The following is a 15,000-nucleotide window of genomic DNA, read 5'->3' on the forward strand; positions in this document are numbered from 1 at the left end:
CGTAAGAGCTCTTACTCTTTCTTCTTCCTTCTCCTCCTCTTCTTCTTCTTCCTTCTCCTCCTCTTCTTCTTCCTTCTCCTCCTCCTCTTCTTCTTCCTTCTCCTCCTCTTCTTTTTTCTTCTTCTTCCTTCTCCTCCTCTTCTTTTTTTCTTCTTCTTCCTTTTCCTCCTCCTCTTCTTCTTCCTTCTCCTCCTCTTCTTTTTCTTCTTCTTCTTCCTTCTCCTCCTCTTCTTCTTCTTCCTCCTCCTCCTCCTCCTCCTCCTCCTCCTTCTTCCTCCTTCTCCTCCTCCTCCTCCTCCTCCTCCTCCTCCTCCTCCTCCTCCTCCTCTTTTTCCCTTGCAACTGAGAAAGCATCCTGAAGGGTGGATATGTCCTAAGTCAGCTCGGTCTCAATGTTGCCTTCTCTCTCTCTCTCTCTCTCTCTCTCTCTCCTGTGCAAAGTACGTATCGTTTACTGATGCAGTGATGCTGTGCCTCACCCCAAGGGGTGGGGGATGGGTGTCAGATAAACTAGCCTCTCTCGAGGTAAAATTCAAATACAATTCTCTCTCTCTCTCTCTCTCTCTCTCTCTCTCTCTCTCTCTCTGATTTGTCATAATTATTAATGAGTTATACGTCGTTGAAAATAGGTACATAAAGATTTCAAGGACTATTTTCATTAAACAAAATCCTTGAGTCGAGGAGAATCATTGATTATTACTCCCGTTGCCTATTAAATATTTGTCAGTGTTGAGCCGTCATTTGAATTATGAAATTCTATGATTTTTATCAGGTTTGGTATTACGTTCATTTTCCATTAATTTGTTTTATTCATATAGGATTTTTATCTTAAATATCATTACTGTGACATATCTATCTTGTATGGATGCTCATTAGTAATATGGTACTCTCTCTCTCTCTCTCTCTCTCTCTCTCTCTCTCTCTCAATAAGTAAGTAAATAAATAATAAATTAAATAAATAAATAAAACCTAACGAGGCAATCTTCATCTTATTGGGTGGATCCATTCAAAAAATATTTCTCTCTCTCTCTCTCTCTCTCTCTCTCTCTCTCTCTCTTTGAGGTGTGGTTATATTTTTTCATAACTAGATGGTAGAACATTATTGTGTTATTCTTACTTCGCGAACTGCATTGTTTTGCCGGATGATGGCAAAGTAAATAGAACGTTAACTAAAAACTTGATATTAAATGTTAATAAACTAGTGAAGCTTTAATGACGAACTTTGACTTATTAAATAAAAAAAAAAAAACAGGCCTATTTTAATAGTTGATTATTTTATTGCAGTTTAGAGAAGAAAGTAACTTCAACGTAAATGGAATAATATATATTAGTAGATGTAAAAAAAAAAATATTCAAAATATAGTTTTGAGAAACATCTTTTTTCTCTGATTACAAAATATTGGCTTAATGAGAAAGTCCTTCAAGGTTTTTGGTGTTCAATCTATCTTAAGGAATTGTTTTAATTCTTTCATTCTACCATGTTTGGAGATTTGTTCTCCTGCCTGGTCTTCAGCTGCTGGACAAATTTGTTGGACACACTTTTGCAATCTATTAAATTCCTTTTCCCTGGTATGGATATTAATCTTTGGCAACGTCATTCAGTTAATTCTTTGTATATGAGATTTTCTTAATTCTGACCATCCTCTACATTATTATTATTATTATTATTATTATTATTATTATTATTATTATTATTATTATTATTATTATTAAATGCTTAGCTACAACCCTAGTTGGAAAAGCAGGATGCTTTAAGCCCAGGGGGCCCAACGGATAAAATAGCCCAGTGAGGAAAGGAATCAAGGAAAAATTAAATATAATAAAGAATAGTAAGAACATTAAAATAAATATTTCCTATATAAACTATAAAAACTTAAACAAAACAAGAAGAAGAGAAAGTACGTAGTTCTAGGTATGCAATTAATTCTAACAGCCATGTCATCTCCTTAATTTAAGGTTTAATGCTACACTGTACTCTAGAAGTTTAGTTCAAGTTTGGACCAGATTTGGGAATGATCTTCCCAAGCTGGCAATCAAATTTGTGGAACTTTTAAGTTGAAAATTTGTTGCAAGTGCATTCCTATTAAACAGGTGATCATAAGTCTCGTTTCATAGTTTATTTATGATAGATCTATTTCATTGTTGATGTTGATGTTAATATACTTTATTATCTTTGAATTTTTGTTTTTTATAACTCGTATGTACTTAATGTGTTATTTCTTTCCGCATTGGACTGATTTCGTTGTTGGAGCCCTTGGACTTTTATCATCCTACTTTTCTACCTAGGGTTGTAGCTTGGCCAGTGATGATAATAATAGTAGTGATTATAATATTATGGTGTTTTTCCATTGTGTTTTTAAAGACCACTGATTTCTTAGGTTGCTTATTGTTTTTCACAAATTAGCAAAAGGAGGTTATTTTTGCACTAGTTTGAGAATTGGTAATGTTACTTTATAGGTAAATATTGTTTTTGCACTTGTTCGAGAATTGGTATTGTTACTTCATAGGTAAATGTGTTTGCGGTAGCTCTAGCCCTGCTGATTACCGCCCAATTTCCATAACTCCCATATTATCTAAAGTTTTTAACGACTTTGACAAAACGTCTGAATATGTATGTTAAAGGCAATAATCGGGTCTCTAGTTTGTAATTTGGCTTCCGGAAAGGCTTTTGAGCATGTGATGTCCTTCTTAAAATTTCCAAAGGTGCACAGAAATCCCTTGATTGTGGTCAGCAAGATCGCATGATTACCTTTGATTTTAGTGCTACCTTTGACTGTGTTAATCATGAGACTTGTTTTCAATAATTAATTAAACAGATGTGAGTAGATGGTTTTTTTTCATAACATTGTTATTGCATTTCTAAGTAATAAATCGCAAAGAGTTGTTGTTGATGGCACCAAAGGGACTATAGGAATTAAATATATGGTGTTCCTCAAGGTAGTGTTCTTGGCCCATTACTTTTATCATATACACATGATATGTGGTTCAGCCTAGAAAACAAGCTTGTTGCTTATGCAGATGATGCTACTCTCAATGCATCAATTCCTTCTCCTAAATATAAACCTATGAATGTTGAATCCCTTAGTAGAGATGCAAATTTTGGGGCATGAAGTTGAACCCTAACAAAACTAAAGTATGACTGTAAGTATGTTGAGAACAATGGCTCATCAACATCCAGATCCTCGCATTAATAATATTTCTTTAACTATATACTTTCCTTCATTCTTCTTGTTTCGAGTGTTCTGTCTGGCTTCAGCTGCTGAAATTCATCTTAATTTGTTGGATAAAAACTTGAGGGTCTATTAAATTTCATATACCTGATCGTGATATTAATCTTTGGTACCGTGATTCACCTATATGTTTTATGCATGTTGCATACGATTTTTCATAATTCTAATAATGCGTTTGAATTTTTCCCAGACAGTACCATCCTGTACGTAGTACTAAGAATGTAGTTAATTCTGATACTCTTGCCTTCTCCATCATTACGATCGACACTACACAGTATTCTTATCATCATCATCATCATTATTATTATTATTATTATTATTATTATTATTATTATTATTATTATTATTATTATTATTACTTGCTAAGCTACAACCCTAACTGGAAAAGCAGGATGCTACAAGCCCAGGGGCCCCAGCAGGAAAATAGCACAGTGAGGAAAGGAAACAAGGAAAAATAAAACATTTTAAGAACAGTAAAAACATTAAGATAAATACTTTCTATATAAACTATACAAACTTAAACAAAACAAGAGGAAGAAAAATTAGATAGAATAGTGTGCCTGAGTGTACTCTCAAGCAAGAGAATTCTAACCCAAGATAGTGGAAGACCATGGTATAGAGGCTATGACACTACGTAAAACTATAGTAAAACCAATCTGTCGTGGCCGCTGAGACGATTTCTGACCCACTGTATAGCGTACTCGTGTCAAAATCATTAGACCAATTTAAGTAAAAGAGAACACAGTACTTAGACACGATCCATCCCAAACCCAAGGTCTATGTATAGATCTTGTCCAAACCGAGTGAAACTGATAAAGGGTAGCTGCTTTATGACAGATGTCCTTCCTTTTTGACAAATCTCACAGGATTAACCAGAGGTGGCAACGATTAACCAGAAGTTAAATCCAATCTCTCTCTCTCTCTCTCTCTCTCTCTCTCTCTCTCCTGGTATTCTTGTCGAACATATATATTTCATGAGGTGAGGTTTCATTTCTATAATGATAATTGGAACCAACATTTATTTTTTTCGAATTATAATCCCAGGTTATTTGCCAGTTTTATCCTATTGTCGTCGTAATAAGACTGGCAAGATGGTGAGTTTGAAATCTTGAAGCTCACAAGGGTAAATTTATCAGGCAAAGCTCAGTGAGCCATATTTAATCCATAGAACGGTTGATCTTGGAGTATAAAATAGAGTGCTTAAGACTGCATAAGTTATCAAATTTGAACGATTGGAAACTTAACCAACTCGTGGGAATAATATACAGTGTTTACAAGTATTTCACAATAAAGATGAACAGCGGCCTTTTACTGATGTAACTATCGCATGTTGAATGATGACACAAGAAGAATGTGAAAAACCTAAATTTCAAGAAAGATCAAAGTATCACCCCTGCTGTCGAGGACTTCAACAAATACGTTTGAGAAGAACAGTGTAAAACTTATATACACGAAAGAAAATCCCCACCTTAGGAAAAATACTGGTGGAAGGAGGAGAAAGCATTGCATTCAATGGATGGAAAGAATCTCCAAGGGAAGTCTAAATAACACACACACACACACACACCACACATATTATATATATATATGTGTGTGTGTGTGTGTGTATGTATATATATATGTATATATATATATATATATACATATATATATATATATATGTATATATATATATATATACATATATAGTATATATATATATACAGTATATCTATATGTTATATATATATATATATTTATATATATATACATACATACATATATATATATATATATGTACATACACACACACACACATTATATATATATAATATATTATACAGAGAGAGAGAGAGAGAGAGAGAGAGAGATTATATTGACTTTTCCTTTAAGAAATCATAATCTTCTAAGCTGAAAGACCATTAATTGACGGGTGTGACCAGGAGACCACAAAACGAAAATATCGTTAGTGAAAGATAAGTATCTGCCAAGGGCAGGAGCAATTAAAAAGGCTTAAAAAATCTTTTCTTGAAATAACTCTTTCAAGCTCATGATAAGCATGGTTTATGTTTAGATGTCAGTTTTCTATATATATATATTATATATATGTATGTATGTATATATATATATATATATATGTATTATAAATATTTATAAATATATATATATATATATATATAAGATGATGATGTTATTTAAGGTGATCTTATCCCAGCAAGTACAGTTGCAAAGAAAGGGTGAGGGAAATAGGATACTTATCCCTGTATTAGTGTTAATCTCTTATCTTCCTTTATTGTGGTTTTCAAAGGTTTTCGACTTGTCTCCTAAAGAGTGCTTCCTTCAAGGAAAAATGAACTAAGTGTTTACGCTCGGACACGATAAGTTTTGTAGTGTCCTTCTAGAAAAGCTGCTTACCATAGCTAAAAAGTCTCTTCTACCCTTACCGAAAGGAAAGTAGCCACTGAAGTTATATTCCAGCTGTGACCAAGTTGCGGAAGGATCCTACGTAATCTAGCAGTTGAATCGGTGGAATTGTAGGTGTTCAAACATATAGCATATGTTTTTATGTTGAACATGACATAAGTCTGGTTTTAGTTTCTATGACAGGTCTATTTTAACATCGTTACTGATCTTAAAATATGTTTTTTATTCATTACTTCCCACATAAAGTTGTGCAATTCCTTATTTCCTTTCCTCGCTTACTTATTTTCCCTGGGCTGATAGCATCCTGTTTTACCAACTAAGGTTGAATTAATAATAATAATAATAATAATAATAATAATAATAATATAATAATAATAATAATATAACTATTATTATTATAACAATAATTATTATTATTATCATGATTATTATTATTATTATTATCATTATTATCATAGCCTGTAACATCGATACATTTTACAGACATATTTGCAAATATTTCGTAAGAATACATAAGTTTTGATACTCAATTTGTAAAACAATAACTTGATGATAGAAGTCCAAAAACTAACTACTTTTTTAAGTAGATGAGGCTAGATGACCTCATCCCTGACGTCAGCTCTTATCACCGAGCAACGTGACGTCATAAGTCATGGGTATGAACAATGACGTCATGTACACAGTGTGTGGGTGAAGGCCTGCAGCGAGATAAACCTTTTCTTGTATTATTTTATTTAGGAATACTGTAGTTTCTTGTATTGCTTTTTAACAAATCCAATGGGTCCATTTTTTATTATTTGATTTATTCTTTGACAATAGAATTACTTGCATTAATCTGTTCAGAAATACAAAGGCTTCCCAAATACAGATTTTTTTATTATTATAATTAGTATTATAAACTTATTTTTTTTTCATATATTTTCTAACATTCTAATCATTAAGACACGAAATTTATCTTGTATTATTCTATTTAGTTATTAAAAATACAAAGGCTTCACAAATGATTCCATTTAGAAATACAAATTTATTTTGTATTATAATTAGTATTATAATCTCATTTTTTGTTCATGTATTTTCTAACATTTCTGATCCATTAAGACCAGAAATTTAAATTGTATTATTCTATTTAGTAATTAGAAATACCAAGGCTTCACAAATTATTCCAATTAGAAATACAATTTTTTTTTGGTATTATTAATATTATAATCTTATTTTTGTTCATATATTTTTTAACATTTTAATCCATTAAGACAAAATTTATCTTGTATTATTCTATTTAGTTATTAGAAATACAAAGGCTTCACAAATGATTCCATTTAGAAATACAATTTTTTTTTTGTATTATAATTAGTATTATAATCTTATTTTTGTTCATGTATTTTTTTAACATTTTAATCCATTTAGGACATACGAAATTTAAATTGTATTATTCTATTTAGTTCATATATCTATTAACATTCTGAATGTAAAATCCATCAGTTTTGTGAATGAATCAGTTACGTAAAGGAAGGGTCACGTTCCTTCGTAATTCTGAGGTTTACAGTAACCAGGTAAACCGTTCATTCGTTTGTTTGTTTATGAGCGTCTTGCCTATAGCAAGACACGGGCTCTTGCACTAAGGCAGCCGTAAAAAAAAAAAAAAAAAAAAGAAAAAAAACAGGTAACCAAAAGGTAACATAGTAGACTTTATATATTTTTTTCTTTAATTAAGAAATTAACATTTACAAATTTACAATTTATGATATTGTATATACATCATAATACATTTCCTTAAATAAATTTTGTAATTAACATGCATTAATTTTTGCGCCTTTCACTATTAATCTGATTATGTTTTTAAATTACATACTTATCAACTCGTAAATATTTTTTTAACAAAAGTTTTAGATTATATATTATTTCAAGAATGTCAAAGAATGTTTTGCGTTTTAATGTACTGTATATAGTTTAACGTCGCACTAATCTCTCTCTCTCTCTCTCTCTCTCTCTCTCTCTCTCTCCACAGCTGCGACTAACTAGAGCTGACTAACGACGAACTGATATTTCACTCAGTCAACAGAAGTAAAGTAAATTTATGATGAAACGTTCTTATTTTTCTCGTTGTGTTGTGAGAGAGAGAGAGAGGAGAGAGAGAGAGAGAGAGAGAGAGAGAGAATCTAGAAACCTTTGTATCTTCTCATTGCAAATTGAAACAAGAAAAGAATAAGAGGAAAAAGAAAATAACCGAAAGGAGTCCTCATGTCATGTTGCATACGTTGCGCTAGGTAAACGCGGGAGGGGGATACGGGGGGTGGGGGGTGGGGGGGGGGGGGCTAAATTGGTGGATGGTTGGGTGGGTAGGATCGGGCGAAGAAGAAGACGGAATTCGTCAGCGCGTCGGGATGAATGAAACTTGGGAAGGAGTTTCGTTTCTTTTCGTCCCCGTTGCAGAAGGGTTCCTATCGCTGCTAAAGGAACCTAGAAACAGGATTCCCATCGCGTGGGCTGTTTTGCTGTGCGTTCATGAAATGCGAGGGACTCCCGGTCATTTCGGTTTTAAGGGGGACATCAACTAGATACCAATCCCCCATTCTCCCCCCCCCCCTTCCCCCGGCCTAGTAACTCTTCGGCCTAAATTCCATCCTTTTACAGAACATAAAAAAAGCTAAACTATAAAAAAAAACCGTATTGGGACACGTCATTCATCTTTCGTTGAATTCATTCTAAATTCTAATTATTCATTTGACGGTCGTTTTGTTGATGCCTTTTGAATTCATATCGCTGATCTTCTTTATCTGTTATGAAATATTCCCACAATTTCTTTTTTTCACTTTATAATATTGAAGACTTTGGTGTTTTTATTGTTACTATTAATTAAATGGCATATGGAAATGGGTTTGAAAATATAAATTAATTTGTTTCATTGATCATTATAGACTACATAAAAAATTGTGACTACAAAATCCACTCTGTATGAAAAATATGATGCAATTAAGCAGTAAACGAACGTATATGTCATTGATACGAAATAATAAGCAAATGTTGAGTCTAACAGGTTCACCACTACGAGGAAAGCCCTGCCGGCCACAGAAGTACTTGCCTGCCCTCGTGTGTGTGTCCGAATCCCTTGCTACGTCCTCTGTCCCTTGCAACCACTTTACAATAGTTCTTCTGTAACCACAGAGATAATGTTCATTTTATTCGCACGCCTTTAATAATTTATTTTCTTGTGATAAGATGGTATCTATGGTGTTAATTTTCCAATTGACATTTTGAAAAAAACAATTGAATTCAAAATACAAACGCGTTCGTAAGCAGCCGGGGCTCGTAGATTGCCTTGCATAGTTTGATGATGTGACGTCATTCAGGAGTACCAACTGTTCCGCTTGCCTCTTCAAGGCCGACCGTATCTCGTCTGGTGATGTGAAGTTAACGACACCCACACGATTGCCAGTCAACACGACAAGCATATTAAAGCTTAGGGAACTACTCCATCATTTTGATACTTCAGTTATTGTAGGAATTTGAGTATATACTGTACATCTAAAAACTGGGTAGATTAGGCAAAAGCGGCAGTTTCACAAGTTTCTTTATGCATGGGAAATATCACAAAGCAGTTAATATAAAACCTTAAGAAGTGTGTGTGAGTATATATATATATATATATATGTGTGTGTGTGTGTGTGTAACAATAAGCTGCTATGTTTTTATCTTTTATTGGAACGTTTATTCATACGCTTCAGTATTTACAGTAGTTAAATAGTGTTAATATGAAAGTTAATTGTTTTGTACTTGAAGAAAAGTTATACTATCTATAATTAAACCAACCGACTTTCACTGTTTTTTATTCTGTAAAATACCAACCATAACCAAAAACTTAAGGCTCAATTCGACTCATTTGTGTAAAATATTTTGATGGATGTAGTTAGCGCGTCCAATTGGCATACCACATACAAGTGATTCGATACCTCAAGTGGATGATAGCTCTCTTTCGTCACTGGATAGTTGTGAACCCCTTGGATGAGGCATTTATTTCTAGAAGAGGTAGATTCCGAGCACAGACTATATCGAACTAGATAAACGACGATTTACATCAAAATTTCAACCGAAAGATTACATTCAAGAAAGGTCTCGCGATAGTCTCCTTATTTCATTTTATATATAATGTCTAGCAGCCATCATAAGTGATTAGATTTCTTTTTAAAGGGAGAGATGTTTCCTTTCGATATGATCCTACACGGCTGATCCACTAATGGAGAATGTATATAAAATTTTAGAGAAGACACACTGACATATCGATGAAAAGATAGTCTGTGTTTGGCAAATTTTAACTAAAATGGAAGGTAGGGCGTGATGGAAAGCCATTCACTGATTAGTTGTTAGGTCTGAATCGATTGAATCGTGAGAGAAATTAATTAAAAGATCAAAGGCCCCAAAGGTATTGTGGTAATAAATAAAGTTTTTTCTTCCTTTCTTTTTATTTTAGAAAGTTAAGTAGTAATAAAGTGAGGTTTTTTTTATAGAAAGTTAAGTGTAAAACCGAAAGAAAACTCCCGTAAAGGGAAAGAGTTATTAAGATGTTGGAATTCGTGATTAGGAATTACAAAGAGATTAAAATACCAAATCTCTAATATCAGAATTTTATAATCTTTCCATTTTTATTCGGTGCTTAGTTTTGATGCAAACCTGATTGATAATTAAGTTAATTAAGTTCATAGCCATAAATTAATTTTCGCATTGCATTATCATATTCAATTAAACGGGGCTATAAAAGACCGCCGAGTGATATTTGAGGCCTGCTTACGACCATGGCCTTAGGCCTAAATTCTATCATCCAATCTAACAGAGTAGTCTTGGAAAGGAGGAAAGCTAATCTAGGGGAGCAACAATATTAAAAGCCGATACTTTACTGGAAATCAAACGAAACTCATTTAGCGTTATCAATAATCTTAGTAAGACTTGGCTATTTATCTTTTTTTAATTAGTAAAATCAAATCTCTTTATTTAAATCCAATTTTTCGAAATGACGTTAATCTTCGTCCGTTCTATACGATACTTACAAACTCAGAAGACATATTTGTTCACTTTCGTAGAGATAAGCATCATTAAAATATAGCTTAATGGTGTCTTAACCTGTAATTTTTAAATCTCTCCCTCTCTCTCTCTCTCTCTCTCTCTCTCCGTGTGTGTGTGTGCGTGTGTGGCTAGTTGTAAGTGTTCAGCATATTCTTCCGGTTGTATTTTTCTTGACTAATGTGTTTTTTTATTCTGTTATTATAATTGTTCATAAACATTAGGATGTGATATATTGTCCCTTTACGCAATGACTTCCATAGTCTTTGGCTCAAGTTCCTACTATTGTGATTGAACTTAGTGACTTCCCTTCGTGATCATTATCACCATCATCACGAGCGATTTTGATTGTTGATAACCTCTTTTGTAAATTCCTTATTTCCTTTCCTCACTGGGCTATTTTCCCTGTTGGAGCCCTCGGGCTTATAGTATCTTGCTTCACCAACTAGGGTTGTGGTTTAGCAAGTAATAATAATAATGATAATAATAATAATAATAATGTGAAGTAACAAATTTTCTCTAAGTCTAGGGAGTATGATTGTATGTAGGGTCGAGGACAGTGGCTCCTTAACATCCAGATCTTTGCATTGACGACGTCTCATTTACCATATACAAATCAATTAACATTCTAGTTGTGTTTCTTGGTTGCAAATTTACTTTTGAGAAACACTTTCGGCCTTTCTTCTAAAATTGTACGAATAATTGGCTTATTAAGAAAGTCTTTTTTAATATTTTCGGAGATCACTCTATTCTTAAGAAGCGTTTTAATTCTTTCATTCTACCTTGTATCGAGTATTGTTCGCCTGTCTGGTCTTCAGCTGCCAGGTCTCATCTTGATTTTATGGACAAAAACATGCGGTCTATTAAGTTTTTATTTTTTTATTTTTTTATTATTCCTGATCTAGATATCAATCGCTGGCACCGTTGTTCAGTTATTTCTTTATGCAAGTTGCATAATATTTTTTCATTAATTTCATTCTTATACTCACTGACCATAGTTGTTTTGGCTAATTTTTAATAGCGGATGCCTTTCCTGCCGCCAACCCTCCCCATGTACCCGGGTTTGGGACCGGCACTAAGTTGAGGCTGTAGACAAAGAAGAAGAAGAAGAAGAAGACCTAATATTTTTTTCATAATGCAGATCATCTATTGTACTCAGATCTTCCCATACTGTACAATCCTGTACGTTACTAGGTATGCAGCTTTGCCTTCTTCATCACAAGGCTCAACATTATATTGTATTATAGAAGTTTTATTCAGTCTGTAACAGACTGGTGGAATTCTCTTCCTATTCAGGCAGTTTAATAGTGGAAGGGTAAACTTTTTTTTTTTAAATGTTTTTCTGTTGAGAAGGTTGACATGAGTCTCCTTTTTATAGTTTATAAATGGCTGACTTATTTGTCTATCAATTACTTATATATAGTTTATTTGCAGTTCCCTTATTTCCTTTCCTCAACGGGCTACTTTCCTTGTTGAAGTCCTTGGGCTTGTAGGCATTCAAATTTTCCGACCAGGGTGTTAGGCCTTTCTTCACGATCGTAAAATTTCTCTCGGGCTCTGGCTTAGGCCTTTCTACGAGGGCCAGTCCGGCTACTTTCAAAATACAAATTTCCTGACCACCACTCTCTCTCTCTCTCTCTCTCTCCTCTCTCTCTCTCTCTTGTTTTATACTGGTATGACTACTTATGTAGAATACCCAATGTACAATTGGAAATAAAGGATAAAGGATCTCTCTCTCTCTCTCTCTCTCTCTCTCTCTCTCTCTCATGTTCAATCCATATTATAATATATATAAATCAGCTAGTCTTCACTTTTCAAGATATTCCCCTGACCAACATATTCCCTCCGCACGCTATAACCCCACTGACCTTTCCTTGTTCATTTAATTTGATCTTCATTTGTATATATTCATTTTTTTTTAATTATATGTGATTAGAAGTATTTCTATTTATCACGCTCCTTTCTTTGTGTTCTCCATTATTAAGATAATTATGAGCATAATAATAGGGATTCTCTCTCCTCTCTCTCTCTCCTCTCTCTCTCTCTCTCTCTCTCTCTCTTTCAGTTAATTCTCCTATTCTGTTGCATGTTCCCTCGCGCTGTTGCAACGAATTTGGTGGTGGTATCCGTGGCCTCATAAGCCGTTGAGGTGGTGATCTTGTTTAAATATGACCTCATTGTCCCACTTCGTTGCTGGACAATGCGATCGCAGGAATTAAGCGAGGAGGGTGTTGCTTAGCTCTTGCCTATTGCTGGTTTCGCGTCGCAGCAAGAAAAGCAAAAATTGTTTTAAATTATCCAAGATTTAAGAACTGTTTGTCTTCTGATATTTATTGGATTTTGAGAGGAGTAATTATAGGGGAGTGATTTGGAAATAAATAGAGGGGAACATTTAGCACAGTTGACGAGAATATGATGGGGCATACCCATTTGTTCTGTGTTTGTAAAGCATGGTAATTTCTTCTTGAGGAAAGTTGTATTCGAAATTATACCCATAGCGGTAAAAAAAAAAAAAAAATCATATTGTTGACATTCGAATCTTTAGTTGGAATAATGATGATTGCTTTATAAAATGATTTTGTTTTGAATTGTAGCTAATACTTGATCAATCAGTCAATGGTGGATGAAATTCATTATGTAAGAATTGCGCAATCGGTTTGATTGGCATTCAAACTAAGCAAAAAGATGCTCTCCGTGTATCGCCAGGGTATTGCGTAATACTTAATGGCCCATTGATACTCTGAATAGATTAAAGTCCTCTTGTTTGCATCGTGGATAATTTGTTTCTTTTTTAGTTTGAGAGAGAGAGAGAGAGAGAGAGAGAGAGAGAGAGAGAGAGAGAGAGAGGCATTGTTTGTCTAGTAGATGCATTGTGTCTGAGAGGGCATATGTTTGGCTTTATAATACAGTATATGTTATATCATGATATTGCACCTCTAAGGAAATGTTCAAAAACGTTTTCTTTGTAATATGCATTATAAAGATTTGGTCATAACGTTTCATCTAAAAAAAAAAAATAAAAATATTTCATTCAGTTCCAAACAAACATTTTACCATTTCGAGCAGTTTCACGCAATTTACCCGAACAAACCACCTTTTAAAACTAACAAGACACTTGAAATTTTAATATTTTTCAGTTGTATTCAATCTGGTAATTCTTCATTTGGGAGGAAACACCAACAATCAATCGAATCTGCTGAGATAACCAAATTGTGCGCCCAACCATGAACGGCACTACTCGAAGGATGTCAAGGAAAGATTTATTTAAAACAATAAGTGGGTTGAGAAAATAATATAATGGCTTTAGAATGAGTCATGATTTATTATTTTCCTTGACATTATCATCATTGTCATCATTAAAATTTAGTGAGGGCTGTTTAGCAACGATTGTTAAAAAAATAATTAGCTTCGGCTGAGTTTGCGGGTTTCGTATTAGTAATTAAATTGAATTTACAGATTACTGACAGCATCATAATAAATTCCCTCAACAATTAAAAATGCTTTAAATCTTGGATAAAAATCAATACGTATTTAAACGTTTTCTGTACTTAAGAAACAAAGGCATTTAGTCTCCATAGGAAAAACTAGGATTAATTTTCCCTCACTTGCCTTCTTAACTTTTCTTGTAGTTGTGATTTTTAATCTAAAGGAACTAAACAACTGAATGATGAATGACACAGTTTCTGATTTACAAAAGATATCTACGTATCATCTGACCCGTATAAAAATACGAGAAACAATTAACTTTTACCTTCTCGATATCAGCGTATTTTCAATTACGCTTTCCGGCGAAGACCTTGAAATCCGATGAAGGAATTTCCATGAAATGTCGCTCCTTCAATCCCAGTCTCTAACTGATGTTACTCCAGCGAGGGAAATTGAGGTGCTTCATAACTAATACTGCAACTCGCAACAAGAAGTTCAATTTCAGTGGCGATATTTAGATCTATTTATTCAATCGATTTACCGTGAAATTAGATAGCATTGTTTCATTGAATATGTTCTCAGTACTTACCACATGATTCTTTCCTTGTTGACTGTAAGCAATATCCTTGCCATCTGATTTTTTACGAAATCTGCTTTACAATTTATTTGATATGAAATCTAATCACTGATGTCATCACTTTCACAGCTGCTGCTGTAAACCTACCCATAATCCCCTATCTCCCTCTCGGATGATACTCCATAAATCATGATGTATGAAGAAGCTTTGGTTTTGTTTATGTATGTGTTCATTTTCATCTAAAACCATCAGACCGTTTTGTTTTAATATCGAGATATGTATCTTTATCTTTTTAAGATAGAATACAGTAAT

This window comes from Palaemon carinicauda, chromosome 9 (genome assembly GCF_036898095.1).
Source record: "Palaemon carinicauda isolate YSFRI2023 chromosome 9, ASM3689809v2, whole genome shotgun sequence".
Classification (NCBI taxonomy): Eukaryota; Metazoa; Arthropoda; class Malacostraca; order Decapoda; family Palaemonidae; genus Palaemon; species Palaemon carinicauda.